Source organism: Orcinus orca, chromosome 11 (genome assembly GCF_937001465.1).
Source record: "Orcinus orca chromosome 11, mOrcOrc1.1, whole genome shotgun sequence".
Classification (NCBI taxonomy): Eukaryota; Metazoa; Chordata; class Mammalia; order Artiodactyla; family Delphinidae; genus Orcinus; species Orcinus orca.
In genome coordinates this window covers 63726343-63742531 of record NC_064569.1, presented here as the reverse complement: position 1 = coordinate 63742531, position 16189 = coordinate 63726343, and the positions used below count along the sequence as shown (strand labels likewise).

General features: G+C 35.8%; 1 protein-coding gene and 1 long non-coding RNA gene across 4 annotated transcripts in view; one reads left to right on the top strand and one right to left on the bottom strand.

Annotated features, from left to right (window-relative positions):
* SYT1 (synaptotagmin 1) overlaps positions 1–16189 on the bottom strand; it is a 540189-nt gene that overhangs the window by 328401 nt on the left and 195599 nt on the right. The window lies entirely within an intron of this gene.
* LOC117201968 (uncharacterized) overlaps positions 1–16189 on the top strand; it is a 314961-nt gene that overhangs the window by 284932 nt on the left and 13840 nt on the right. Inside the window, exon 3 of the long non-coding RNA XR_007470358.1 lies at positions 7889–7973. This is a non-coding gene — a long non-coding RNA (uncharacterized LOC117201968). The remainder of the gene's footprint in view (positions 1–7888; positions 7974–16189) is intronic.

The following is a 16189-nucleotide window of genomic DNA, read 5'->3' as shown; positions in this document are numbered from 1 at the left end:
GAGGCCAATTTTCAAAACAAAGAATGAGATGAATAAATTTGGGCATTAGAATCCCAATATGTGGTGTTATTTTGAAGGTTAACCAACTGCTAGTAAATCCACAGGGTTTGATGAGAGGTTTCATTAAATAACAATACTCTCTGTGTCTTGGTCTCTGCTGCAAAATGTGTGGAACTCTATAACACACTTACAGAATATGAATACATTATTATTTATAGGTAGAAGCTAATGACTGTAATGAAAGCAGAACATTTTAGTTAAATAAGCAAATGATCAAAATTGACAACACAAGTGTAAATAAGGCCCAGATTAATTAAGTTGCTCATTATTTTTCCTTGTAGCAGACATTACTTTGTGTTGAGCCTCTCCCTCTCTCTGTGTGTGTATATATATATATATGTCTTACATATAGACACACACCCACACATGCATTTGTAGAGAGGCAGAGATAAAGAGAGGAACAAAGAGACAGAGATGGACAGACATACAACTTAATGTCATATTTTGAGTAATGCCAAAGAATTCGTTCTGACTCATAATAAATTCTGAAAGGGCAATACAAATGTTGCCCTTCCCATTGCTCGCTCTGTTCCAACATACAGGACTCTTGGTTCCCTGGGAAGCCTACAGTATTCCAACCTCAGGGATTTTTACTTACTGTCTCCTTAGCCAGGAAAGCTCTTCACCCAGGTAGTGGTGTAGATCACACCCTCACTTCCTTCAGGTCTCTGCTCAAATATCTCCTTCTTGGAGGGACCTTCTCTCTGATAAATGTAATGGCGACCCCGTATTCTTGCAGCATCCCCAATTCTCCTAACATTACTTTCTTTTTCTTCCTAGTATTTATCTATGGCATACTACTTTTTGTATGTTTATTTTCTTTCTCCCTACCTTAGGACTGTCAGATTTAGCAAATAAAAATACAAGGCACCCAGTTAAATTTGAATTTCAGATGAACAACAAAACACTTTTTAGTATGTGTGTCCTAAATATTGTATCAGACATACTAAAAACTTATTACTTGTCATTACTTATACTGAAAACTTATTCATTGTATAATTATTCAAGTGTCCCAAATATTGTATTGAACATACCTATACTACAAATGTATTTGTCGTTTACCTGAAATTCAAATTTAACAGGGCATGCTGTATTTTTTCTGATGACACCTCTCGGCCCTCCCCACCCCCCTTCCCCCTCCCTCCCACCCCAGAATTTAAGCTATTTGAGGACAAGAACTTGGAACACTGTGTTCACTGCTGAAATCCCAGGGCCTGACAAATAGCAGGTTCTCAATATATATTGGTTGAATGAATTAATTAGTCATTCTCTTTTCCTGAAATATCCACCCTTGTCCTGTAGTTCTCATCCTGGTGAAATCTCTTAAGGCCCCTATTTATATAAATAAAGCATATTATAGTAATAATATGGTCCTTGGTGTCATGGCAAAAGTCTTGTTTCTCTGCAGTGTCCAGTAGACAGTTTGGAATTTGCTGAGTACAATAAGTTTATAACAGTCAACTACAGTACACAAAACGTTGCAAATATTTCTATGTACCATTTGCGCCTCCTGAGAGACTATAGGAAACTCAAATATCACAAAATAGTATATTTTCAGGTTGGACATGCATTATATATGTAAATACCTTTTAAAGGTAAAATCTGTCAGTCTTATGTAAGCATTCCTGCTTATGTGTCATACTATGTTCAAAAATTTTAGATTTTTGTTGTATTCAAATGACTGCCAGTGAAGTTACTCCAGGAGGTCATTTAGTGCCCTTTCTCTACTGTGGGCAAGATTTCATCATTTCACTTCCTTAGTTTACCTATTTCAATAAATCACCAGTGAGAGTCATCCCACAATAGCCACAATAAGTCTGTATTAGAGAGCCATTGTTCTTTTCCAGCCCTATCTTTAATTGCTACTTAAATCTAGTTTACCTTTTTCCTTGTTCAGAAAGAGAATCCTCTTCATCTTTAAAGACAGAATAGTAAATGCTACAGATAATAATGAAATACTGAGAGCTGTATGTATAAAAGCTCATATACATAGATCTGCAAACTGTAAAAATTTGATGAATTATTTTATTGTCTGATTTTTGAATGAAACCACTATTATTTTTTAAACCAAGGAGGACAAGTACCTAGTGTTTTAATGAGTATCTAGTGCCGTGTGTTGGATTGTTTCCCCCCAAAAGCTTTGTTGAGGTTCTAATCCCTTGTACCGGTGCATGTGACCTTATTTGGGAATGAGGTCTTTGTAGATGTCATTAAGTTAAGATGGGGTCATAATGCAGTTAGGTGAGCCCTAAGTCCAGTATGACTGGTGTCCTTATAAGAAGAGGGGGAGAGACAGAGACACAGAGGGAAGACAGCCATGCAAAGACAGAGGCTGGGATTGGAATTATGCTGCCACAAAGCAAGGAATGCTTAGGGCTAGCAGAAGCTGGAAGACGCAAGGTGGGCTCCTTCCTGAGAGAGTTTGGAGGGAGCAGGGCCCAGGTAACTCTTTTTGTTTTAATTGATGTATAGTTGACTTACAATGTTGTGTTAATTTTGGCTGTACAGCAAAGTGATTCAATTATACATATATATATACATTCTTTTTTAAAATATTCTTTTCCATTATGGTTTATCATAGGATACTGAATGTAGTTCTCTGGGCTATACAGTAGGACCTTGTTACCAGCTAACTCTCTGATTTTGGATCAAAGAACTGTGAGAGAGTAAATTTCTGTTGTTTTAAGCCATCCAAATTTTTGATAATTTAAGGCAGTCCTAGGAAAGAAATACAGTAGGCATTTAATTAACATTGGTTCTTTGGGATCCAGTTTTCCAGTCTGAAATATTTACTGTCCACAAAAGTAATTATTTTTTCCCTTGTATTCTCTTAGCACAGATTTATTAGAGGTTTTTTTGTTATTGTTTCCTTTTTCCTCTCTCTTTCTTAGACTGAGCTTTTTAAGGGAAAGGTTCATATCATTTATTACCATAATTCCAGTGCTTTTAATAGGGTCTGGCATAAAAGATAGTAAATAAAATGTTGTGAATTAATCAACAAATTATTTTTTAAATAAGTAGTACTGATTTACAAAGGTTTCTCTACACTTCAGCCCAGTAATGTACTGAAGAGGAGTCTGTGGCTTTTAAACACCAACCCAAAGTTGAACAAAGACTGAATTCCCTCTATTTTTATATTGTTTCTCTAATTAGAGTTCAGAGGTAGTATCTTTAAAAAGGGAGGATCAGGAGTTCAAGTCACATGTTGTCTTTTGTCCATAGCTCCTCACTTTTGAGAGGCAAAACTCTCTTCCTATATTCTGACTGTGCTCTGAGGGGGACCTAGGTTTGAATTATCTACTCTTCTGTTCACAGAGCTTGAAGAATATTCTTCACTTGCAACTGTTATCGGTGTCAAGTTTTGACTAATTGAAATACGACCAAGCAGTTTTTTAATACAACTCTTTAAATTTTCTGGAAGAAAATAAAGCTTGGGGAAAAAAAGAGGAGAAAAGCATAAAAAGCTGTTAGTGATGAAAATAGGAATTTAAAATAGAAGTGTAATCTCAAGTACAAGTATAGGTTTGCAGTAACAAATGATGCCAAATTCCTAAAATAATAAAAAAAACTTAAAGTTAAAAAGTAAAGTGCAATCCAAATAATCTATCAGACTTAAAAACTTGCGGCCAAAAACCTTAATCTTTCTTTGGCCTTGGGCAAATTAGAGATAGCCAAGAGTTTTTTTTTTATCATAAATTGTCAGTAATAGCAAATTACCTCTTGGGGTGTGGTTAGAATTTCTCGAGGCCCGTAAAGCATTTTGAAGACAAAAATCCTATGACTAGACAAATTGCTCTTCTTGCACTGGTGTGTACTTAGCTTCCTAAGTCTGTCCTGGTCAGTTTGGATGTCATTCATTCTGTAGGTTGGTAGGCCCATTATATAAAATAGCAGGAATTGGTGATAAACAGCTTTCAAAAGATAGGCTATAGTTAAAATGGAAGCATTATTATTTATTTATCTATGACACCTTAAGTATATTTTGAAATATTTAAGAGGATGAAAATAGAAGGCATATTGAAAATTCTTACAACCCTTCAAAGCATTATGCTCAAGGTTATATTTGAGCCTCTCTTTGTATTTATTTTTCTTATTTATAATTTATTCAATCTGTTGGATAATGAGATATTTAATTCAGTTCTTTCTGATTTTTCCATTTGGCATGTCAAACAGCAGCACGTGCTGCTGGAAAAGATAAAAAGTAAAAATTATCCTTTCACGCAGGCATTTTTCTCCAATTAAAATATAAAGAGTTAGTTACACAATACTTATGTTTGCCAAGAGGACTGAGTTCCAGAAAGGAATTTTAACATCTGACTAAATCCACACTTGTATACTTTTCTGTCAATGCCAAGTCACCTACAAATGGTCTTTAGTAGCCATCATTCTATACAGCAGGAATTTTTAGATTCCTTTTTATACTTTATTGTTAATTTTTAATTACTATTAAAGCTAATGTTATAATGTCTATAAAAAAGAAAAAACTCACTCTTAACACTCAAACACAGTTGTGGAAAAATAGGAATGTGCAAATAATAAAAATAGGAATTTAAAAAAATTAAAAAAAGAATTCATAAATATAACACTATGTGGAAAAATGAAAAGTTTAATTTTTCAAAAATACATTTTATTTATTTAATTTTATTAAAAATATTTTTATTGGAGTATAGTTGCTTTAGAATGTTGTGTTAGCCTCCACTGCACAACAAAATGAATCAGCCATACACATACAGATATCCCCTCCCCATTGGACTTCCCTCCCATTTAGGTCACCACAGTGCATTAAGTAGAGTTCCCTGTGCTATACAGTATGTTCCCATCAGTTGTCTATTTTATACATAGTATCAGTAATGTATACATGTCAATCTCAGTCTCCCAATTCCTCCCTCCCCACCCCTTTCCCCCTTGGTATCCATACATTTGTTCTCTACCTCTGTGTCTCTATTTCTGCTTTGCATGTAAGATGATCTATACCATTTTTCTAGATTCCACATATATGCATTATTATACGATATTTGCTTTTCTCTTTCTGACTTACTTCACTCTGTATGACACTCTTTAGGTCCATCCATGTCTCTACAAATGACCCAATTTCATTCCAAAAATACATTTTAAGTAAGCACTTAAGTCTGCATTATGGTTTTACTTATGTATGTAATATATTTTATAAAACCTAAAAAAAATTAGGAGGACAACAGTGTTTAAAAGATGTTCTTGATTACTTCGTTTATGAATCTAACATTTTTGTGGTTTATACATTTGTGAAACCCTTAACAGGTATATTATCTGTGCTCTTGTTTTCACATTACTCATTGCCATTTATAGATGAGCATTGGTCACCTCTATTCTTTCTCTTCTGAGAAACACATTAATTCACTACAACAGTATACCCGTAAAACTGTAATGATTAATTGAAGTCCACAGCTTTAGTTTTACAATACTCTTTGGCCTAAATATGCAAGAAGATTTTGAAATGGTTCATATTTATATTTTCTCTCTGACATGGATGGGCACAGGCAAGATTTATTGATCTTAGGTGTTATTACTATTTATAAGTTAAATTTTCTTATTTGATTTGCTAGATCCTAAAAGAAACATTAAAAAGGAATGAGTAGGAGCTTAAAGAAATAGCAACATTTTTACCTCATGGCATTTTTCTCCATAGTCCATGAAAGACAAGATTGGGGAAAATTAGTCTTCATGCAGCTTGAGAGCCTTTATATTAAAGATAGTAACATTTAGGAGCAGAATACAAGCAAAATAAGCTGTCGCTCCAAATGAGAAATTTTAGGTTAATTTTCAGAAAGGATTTCTATTGTTGAATCTTAATAAAATTGAGAATTAGTCTTTAGGGGATGATATAATATTGTTTTTAAAAGATTTTTTTCTATTTGTAATTGGTAAAAAGTTACATTGTCTTGCGTAAATATTAGGATGTGAGGTAATTATCTATATTTTCCCAGCTTTCATATATTATCTTTTCCATGTAGCTTTTCTGATGGAAAGCTCTTCATAAAACCCTACCTCACAGACAAACCAAATTGTATTTAGCATTTTTGCTTGATTTTTTGTGAATGTGGCATTAAAATGTCGGTTGAAAAAAGCTATTTGTCAAATAAAAGCACACTGTACTGGCATATAAAAGGGACAAAGATATTACGACACCACGCTTCATGGAACTCATTAATATGTATGTAAACCAGGAACAAAAATATATAAAGGAGAACTCAGGTGCCTGGTTAAAACTGAGTAAAACGAATATTAAATGCATAAAAGAACAAGTATCATCTTCGCTAAGAATCATTTGAGCAAATACTTGCTCTTGCTTTGGACGTTTATGTCGGCTCCCAATGGTTGGTCAAAGAAAATATTCCATAACAAACAATGATACAATTCAAACTCAAGAGTTTATGACTAGATATTTTTTACATCTGGTAACACGTAGGGTTTGAAGATCATTAATGCTTGTGAAAATAGACAAATGCAATCTGGAATCTGAAGAATTAATTTAAAATACTCAGGAGTCCATAAAATATTCTATGGTAGTGCAGGACATGGTTTTCTATATGCTCATGGTTTTTCAATGCTCATCTATAAGCACAAGTCATGCGCAGGTGTCTTTCAGGAAAAGAAAGAAATCTTTGAGGATCCCTCAGTGGGGCTTGAAAACCCTGTTTGAGAAATCATGACTTAACAACTGAAATTATATTGTATTAAAATATTTTTCTTGTTTGATCACTGCCAAGTAGCTGTTTTGTATTCATAAGTGGTAATACGTATACACTGTAAAATTATTATTGAAATGAAAGGACAGGATTTTTAAAAAAAGTCTCATGGACCCTCAAGAAAACTTGTTACTAGGGTCCCCAATGTAACAAACCTGAAATAGTTTAAAAAAAGAGAAGAAAGGTGAGATTTGGAATTACACAGGCCTAAATTCAATTCCTAGATCTTGCCCTTATTAACTCCGAAAATCATTCAGTCTCCCTGGACCTCTCCTCCTCAATCTGTAAAAATGACACATTCCTTATAACATTATATTTTTAGAACAAATGGGATAATGTGGGTAAAACTCCTTAGTACAGAGGTTGATACGACACATACATTCTCCTTGTCTTTATTGTACTAATGTAATGATGGTCAGAAATGCTTTGGATACAGTAGGAGGAAAATAACTTGTCCATGTGCAATGAACACATTCAGACAGAGGGCCCTTTTTTCCTATGAGGCATTTATTTGTTGGGTGATGTTTATAAGGTTTTTAAAACGGAATATTATTAAAACCAGAAAATAATTCCAGAGCACAACTAGCACTCTTGAGCTCTGGAAGAATTTATCTACTTCACATATGTGAACAATTTATCGCTAGAGTATGTTTTCTTTTCACCCTCCATCACCAAAGGATTATGCCCAATTATAATTAATTCTTTAATAATGAAATTGATACCATTTTCAAGCATTTAGACCAGATAGTAGATTAGAGTACACTATAAAATATGCTTCTGAGTAATTATGACCTAATTAATTATTTTAGACAGCTTTTAAAAGTTTGATTTACTAATTAGACTCTCTGAAATTGAAAGCAGGAAATAGAGCTGTCCAGGCCACCAGAGGCTTCATCCCGTTTGGCACAAAACCAGAGTAAAAGTTGACTTAATTTGCACCGTTCTGCATGGTTGGGTTTGACAAGTGTGTTTAGGTTTCATAAAATAATCAAAGGTCATTTGTGGCTTGGCTTTTTGCAACTACAACCCAAATTAATAAGAATGAAATCCAAAGCCTGGCAGGGGCTCTAAGAATGATGTGAAGTCTTGCCTTCCTCTTTCAGACTTGCCTCATGGGTGTGTCGTGGTGGAAATAAAAGTGTAAAGGCAATAATGCCAAATGATGACACTCAACCCTGAAATAGGCAGGTACGTAACATATTCTACATCAGTTTGTACTTGGTGTGTGTGGTCATGAACAAATATATTCTCCGAGTCTCAGTTTGTAGCCCAGGGCAGTTTGATCCTAGAGGAGGATGTAGGCTAGCATAAAGAATTGGGGAAGTTTACGTGAACCTTTAGCCCAGGACCTGGTGCCCACATCCTTACTTCTCCTCTCTGCCTTTCTACACCACTGAGCATGAAAGTACAGCTGGTATTTGATGTTTTACCTGGAAACCCCAACAAGTCTATATTACAAGGTCTCCTTACAAACTAACTGCTAGAGAGAATCATCTGGGGCCTTGCTTGGGTTCATACCTTGTTAGTTATTTGCTTCAAAGTTCACATAAAGCCATTCAGAACACTATGGTTTTTATATGATCTTAAAATTATAAGAAATTTTTTCCAAGTAAAAGCTTAAAGGTTAAAATTTTAAAAAATGACTTAGAACTGACTCTTAAAAATGCCTGTGTATCAATATAGTTTCCTAATACTTTTAATATTCAAATGGCGTTGAAATGCATATTTCCAAATTCCAATTCCACAATTCCATGACTCTATTTTTCTACTTAATACAGGAAGCAGAATTTAAAGTCAACTATGAGAATTCAGTACACATAAGAACTCTATTTTTGTAGGAGGGACATCTGAACAAATAGTCATGAGCTAGATGATTTTAATTCCATACAACTACGTTTAACCAACATCTATAACATTATCCTCTTCTTAACACTTGAAAGAATTTTTTTAAATGCTTTCTTTTAAAAAAGCATGTTGATTTTTATAAACTGGGTGAATCTCACAATTTAAGTAGCTTGTCATAGCAGAAGGGTTTCTCCAGTACACGGATATATGATCTAAAATCATACTCAACAGACTGCCTTGAGGAAATATATACGTAACACTTACTTCGTGTGTATTTCTGAACTACCTTTGAAAGTTTTAAAGTTTTATTCAGATTTCAGAGACAGATTAATGTGGACTAAGTAGTCTTTATTAATATTTCTTAGGACACTAAAAGGTGATCAGATCTAGTAGATTATATGAGGGAAATCAACCAAACCAACAGCAGCTAGAAATCTTTATAACAAAGGTAAAATTACGCCTCGCCCTTCTCCATTTTTTTTTTTTTTAGAGCATCTTTTATGCACCAGGCATTGTATTAGGTGTGTTACAAACGTTATTTCACTTATTCCTCATTAGGCCAGTGTTATTATTCCCACTGTATGAATTCAGCGTTAGATAAGTACAATCCACGATATTTAATTCAAGGGAATGCAATATTGCTCGTAACTCCTTGGCACTGACTCTGCTTCCTCACGCTAGATGGTCACTGAATTTGCTTTAGGAACCAAAAGATATCTGAAGCATATAGACTATAAATTTAAGATTTTCTGGAATGATACTGTACAGCAGTATATAAAGGTGCAGCACAGCAAAGATAGTGGAGCTTTACAGATCTGGTCGCATGGCCAGTCCTAGGCAACTGTGAGCCCTGCCCTCCCCATCCTTGCCCCCAGAGCACTGAGGACCAAGGGAAGCCACTATGAGATATGGGAGCATAACTTTGTTGTGTCTGTGTGTGCTTGTGAGCAAATGAGCAAGTGTGTAGTCTGTGCTTTTGTGTGTGTGGATGATACATCTGAGGCGGAGTCTGTGCATGTGTGTACATCTTTGTGTGTGGTCAGTATGGTCAGTATATCACATGTGTGGGTGATGTGTTGCGTGTACGTGGCTGTGCATATGTGTGGTCTTTTCCCTCCAACCCATAATCCAACTCGTTTTTGTGAAATATCTCTTTTTCTATCTATCTTGTGAGTAACTACTTTGTTCTTTTATAATTTTTGCAACCCTTGATCTTTTTACTCTTCCTTTCTCCCCTCTTTCTTTTCCATCTTTTTCAATTTTCTGCTCATTACTAATTGAAGCCATAAGATAATGAACAGATGAAAAATTCAAACCAGTTCACACAGCATCTTCTACGCCTATAAATGCACAAAGACTAATAAATATTCCTTTCTCATTGTGTAATATTTGACCTATAGATTTCAATAGATACTGGGGTATGTGTTGGTCAGATCTGATTTAGAAGTTAGGAAGTGATTATAATACATTTCAAGGTACTATTCAAAAATCATACTTGATTTTCTTTTTCTCAAGGTTGTTTATTTTTCTGTTTAATCTTCTTGCCTTCCGTGACTGCTAACTAACTATTGCTCCCGGGATATTTGTTTTTGAGTAGCAGAGAGATAGATAGGAAGAAAAATAAAACATCGGCTTTTTATTTAATAAATACATTGTCTGCCCACAAGTATAGCAAGAATCGGAATCAAGTCTCAATCATTAAGCGGAGCAATGTGTCTTATGATCAACACTCTATCCATGAGTTTCTAGTTGTTGGAATGTATGAAGAGCAGTAGAATGGTAGCATGCAGCCCCTCAAGGCCTAGAAGTGCTAGAAAAATCAGGAGTTTTCTTAGGATTGATGAGGGCAGTGCTGAGAAATTTTAAAAAGGAGAAAGTAAAGCTACAGAGCGCCTGAGCAGGAGAATGAATAGTAAATGGTGTTTCCTTGGGGAGTAGTTAGTTCCTATTAGGAGCACTGGTATCAATTAGCATAATCAGTCTCACAGAGACCAAAAAAGAAAACACACTCACCCTCACACTTGTATATGGTGGATTTTGCATTATTTAGGAATATTTTAATGCAGTAATTTGTAGATTGGGAGATAAAATTCTTTTGCCTTCGTATCTTATTTGTTACATTATAAAAACATATAAAATTGTCTGTTTCTAAAATTTGTTAGCTAAGGAGTGAACAAAGACCTTGTCATAATAAAAGTGGAAATAGTAATAAGAAAAATAAACTTCCAAAATAGTGGGAAAACAAATTATAAGATCTGACTTCTAGTCCTACATAAAACTCATTTCCCTCATCCCCACTGTGAGTTCTGAATGACTCTGAAATATTTATTTTTTCAAATAAATGTCTTTCTTTGCTGAAAAAACTGTTTTACATGAAAAACTACGTGATAGATTAAATCATGACATTGTTTTTTTATATCTTCCGCCTTCCTTCCTTCCCCTTCCCTCCCCCTCCGTCTCTTTTTCCTCTCTCTCATTCCTCCCTCTCTCTCATTCCTCCCTTCCTTCATTCCCTTTCTTCTAACATTCCTTGAGGCTAACCCTCAGAACTAGCACAGGGTCTGGTGCTGTAGAATCCTCTGCTGTGTGCTGGGCATTGTGCTCAAAGGGCTGGACTGCTCTCTGGAATGATGGGGGTGAGGAGGTGGCAAGGTTACCCTACTGATGGCTGACTCTGTTCCCATCCAGCAGATCCGAGCAGTGCTGTGGTAGATGCTCTGGGGATATAGATGAGACGGAGAAACTTAGCATAGGAGGAGGTTAGGTCAGGAAAAGTGGGGACAAACTCTCAAGCCAAAGCTCTGGTGTTTGAAAGAATAGGGAACTTTCTGAAATGATGAGTAGAGTGGTTTTGTGGTCCATGGGGGACGGGAGATAACAGGTGGCTTTAATTGTTTTATTTTTTCTTCTATTTAAACTTTTTTATTTGTTGTTCCCATTACCCAATTGGTATTTTCCACCCTAAGTTATGTCAGAGAATCTAAGGTCATTGAGTTTCGGAACTACTAGTGATGAGACAGAAATGTACTTAGTATCGATTTTCCTGTAACCTTATCCTTGTGTAATACTGTAAGGTGTCCTTTCTCTCTCTGTGCACTTGTCTATTTCCTCCCCCTCTTCCCTATGTCTATTCATGTATATGAATGAATAGGATGCTTTAGTACATATGAAGATATGGGAACAGTCTGCAGAGACTGGAACGTCTTTAAATGGCAAGGATGCTGTGGGCTGGGATCTTGGTAGGAGACAGTAAAAAATAGCAGCTATGTATATAATTTTTACACAGATTTCTTGGGCAGAGAATTATGGTCTCGAAAACACTATTATGCTTCTGCTTTAGGCAGCTGTTGTCTGGGTAAGCATAATGCCCCGAATTCTTCAAGGGTATCAACAGGCAAGTTCTCCAGCTGCCTTCTCCACTGATAAACTAGCAGTGGTAGAAACGAAGCTATTATTTCAAATGATGCTAACCTAACAAAGGGTGATATTTCAGCCCAAGGAAATTCATAATCCATTTCAGAATCTGGAGCCTTAAAATGGTCTTACAGAGACTAAGACGAAATAGAAAGTACAGATACCAGTTTTGTGAGGTTAAAAGAGGTACCGTATGTGAACTGCCATGCAAACTGTGAAGTGCTCTACAAATCCAAACACTATTCATTACTATCATTTTAGATACTAAAAGTCAAGCATGATTAGAGAGAGAGTAGTGATTATTATTATCTTGGGCAAGTGACTTGATCTCTCAGAGTCTTAGTTTCCTCATCTGTAAATGGGGCAATGATAACCTACCTTGTAGAGTTGTCAAAATTATAGATAACATGTAAAAATTGCTATGCACAGAGCTTGGCAAGTGGTAGGCATTCATTAAATGATTGATAGTTATTTTTATTATAACAGACATTTCTAACCATCCACAATTTCAGAAGAATCGAAAAATAGGTTTCTTTTAAAATTACTAACAAAATATGTACTTGCAATTCAATATACTGTGGATTCCAGGTGTCCAAAAAAATAAGAAAACACCTATGACTTTATATATCAAGTTTCACTCATCATGGGGGATTTCTAAGAATGAAGTTTAAAGAATAAAACAGGGAGAAGAAAAAAGAATGACAGAGAAAACGCAACCCTGTAATGGCAACAGCCTAGGACAAGTGGGTGATTTCAGAATGAGAATAAGCACACACCACCCCGTGACTCAGGGCTGCTCCAACTTCATGCACAGTGGGGAACCTTCTATGCCCTTCAATATCAAATTGTACATGCAAGTTATTTGTAACAGAACATTGAAAAGTCAGTGAAGGCAAACCTGGTAGGCAGCTACTGTCAGAAAACATCTGAATCAGTAGGACACTATCAGAATTGTCTTTTCCAAGCAAAACACAAAACTGTATTAACCAAAAGCATGACAGCACTGTGAAATTTCCTCACTGCAGTAACTTAGAGCAACACAGACCTTGGGAAGCAGGCTTCAGTGCCTCGCCCAACAGGTCAGAAAATAGCAACGAAAGGTTATTATGGATCATACTGTTGAGGATCACCCGAGAGAAGGGATGGTTCTGAACAAAAGCCAAGGTCATACACTTAAATCTTGCCTCATTTCTATAATGCCAGAACATTAACAAGCTAACAAAAATTATTTTTCTGAAACTTATCTTTTTTTTAAAAATTGTTACTATTACTAAGGCTTCTACAGAATGAGAGATTAAGCAGAAAAAATAACATTAAAAAACTGGTTTTCCACTGGCTAGAGATTGACTTCAAACAAACACTTGAACTTGACCTTCATGATCTCATTACAGCCTCAACCCTAACCAACCATACCATGTGCTTAAGTAAATTCTTTAGCAATCAAAGTGGAAAACCAGCATGGAAGCAAGTCATGCAAGGTCAAGATGGACTGCCCTTTATTCTGTAAAGTTTTTCAGGCGATGTTAAGCCATGTCCAACTGGATTCCAAGTATTTCTTATCGTACTATTATGATGCATTTTAGAATGTTCACCAATTCCACTATAATGTGAATTACTCCAGGGTGGAGATGGTGTCTTGCCCTGCATATAACACCATGCATAGCATGTAGAGGGGGGGCAGTGTGAGGTGGCAGAGAGCAAGAGCCATGCATCTAGAATTCCAACTCTGCCACTTACTAGCTGTGAAAATCACTTTACCTTTCTGATCCTCAGCTTCCTCATCTGTAAAAATGGTGATAAAGCTTGTCTATTAGAAGATATATACAGCTATAAACATATGTGTGTGTATCTTGCATTCAGTAAATGCTAGCTGTAAAAATAGTAAGCACATAAGAAACATTTGTTGAAAACATGAAGGGATGAATAGATCATTTCTTTCTTATTGATTTAAGATTCATCCAGTAATTCTTGAACAATATTTCATAATACACAGATTAGAAGTTAAATGGTAGTATTAAAAAAGTTGAAGGTTATAAATTTGCATTCCTATTTTGAATCAACAAGCCTCTATTTATTTTTAGAGAAATGGCAATTTAAAAATACCAGCGGCTTCTCAAATCTTCTAAAGAAAAGTTGATGTGTAAAAACATCAGATAATCACATGAAGACTGCCTAATTCTAGTTGGAGCAGTTAAAACATGGCATATTTATGACTCAGACACCCTAATTATCTTAAACTAACTCATCTATTTCTTTTGCTGATTGCCTATACTCAACTAGCATTCTGTGATTAATTTTAGAGTTTATGACATAAAAGAATAGCTGTCCTAGAAGTCACAAACTCATTGCATTTCTATATTTGCATCTTAAGTTAGGAAATGGCAAAGAATTCCACATTGGACAGCTACATTATTCAATAAACTATAGGATAAATGGATAAACAATATGTAGCATATACATACAATGAAATATCATTCAGGCTTAAGAAGCATAAAAATGCTAACGCATGCTATAACATGGATGGACCTTGCTAAGTGAAATATGTCAGACACAGAAGGACAAATACTGCATGATTCCACTTATATGAGATACCTACAGTAGTCAAACTGATAGAGATAGAAAGTAGAATGGTGGTTTTCAGGGGCTGTGGAGAGAGGGAATGGGGAGTTATTGTTTGATGGATATGGAGTTTCAGTTTGGGAAGATGAAGAAGTTCTGGAGGTACATGGTGGTGATGGTTGTACGACAGTGTGAAAGAACTTCATACCACTGAACTGTACACTTAAAAATGGTTAAAACAGTCAATTTTATATTATGTATATTTTATCATAATTAAAAAAAGGTCAAAATAAATGACAAATTTGTATAGGGCTAAAGATACAACTCTTGAAAAGAAAACCTTATTGCAATGGAGTGTTTGGGGATGTGGATTAATCTAGCTTTGGTGAGGAAAAATAAGAGAAAAGAAAATTTTCAATAAAGCCACCACTATGAGAGATCTGAGTAAAAAAGTCATCAGTTTGGTTCAGCTAGCACTGAGCACGAACTCTGGCACAGAGTCTGGGACACAAAGATGATTCGCCTACCACACTCGAGGAGTTCACCCTCTCATGCAGAGAGAAATTCTTCAAACATTGTTTTGGTATAAGTCTGAAGTTTGTCTGTTTAAGAGTACGGGTTTTAGCACTATATAGACTCGAGTTGGCATCTAGCTCAAAAATTATAAGATATGTTACATTAAGAAAGTTAGTTTGCCTCTCAGTTTGCTCGTTTGTGAAATAGGGGAAATTACATGTAAAGTGCTCAGGGGGAAGTAAGCGTTCAGTTAATGGGGACCACCGTTGCCGTCAGTCCGAGGACAGAGGCATGGGCTGGCTTGGCCTCACTGTGCCACTTCCATAACTGTTGATACCAGCACAGAAAGGACACAGCATTTGTTTCATCATTACTAATTATATTTACATCCAGAGTTAGTTATGATACAAATTGAAAATTAAAATTTAAGCGCTACTTTCTTGATCTGAGTCGTCCCAATAGAATGGTTGGTATAGATGGTTGCGATGGACTGAAAGTTTGTGTCCCCAAATATCTCCACCCATACCATCTGAGCTCATCATTTCAGGACCTCACACTGTGTAAAATCCCCTCTGTCATTTGCTTTTTGGGTTAACACTATTGTGTGTAGGGGTTGGGGGGAGAGCAGAGAGAATGCAGGGCCAGTACGAGTACTTTGAGCCGGTTCCTTTTTTCTTAGTAGCTTCCCTATACCAGCTGCACTGAGGCGTGCTGAGCAAGAGAAAAGTGGGGTGAGGAAATTAGAAGCTGAAACCGCTTTAAAGAAAAGGCATCTCAAGAACACTAGGTGGGAAACAGAATTACATCAGGAAAAAAGCAAAGGTCAGAAAGAGATAAGGCAGTATGGAAAGCCAGCTTTACTTATTTTTCAAATTTTGGGCAGGGTCAAGTCAGTGTCAGGAGAAATGGAGAAACATTTTGCTGTTGTCCCCCTTTCACTCATGCCATCCCCATTCCCAATGCTCTAAATACTGTGGCTCAGTGGAGACTGTGGCTTTTCATGGGTTTGTTTGTGCAATGACTCTGAGTAAATATCTATCTCATGAAATAGAAAGAAAACATAACTTTCA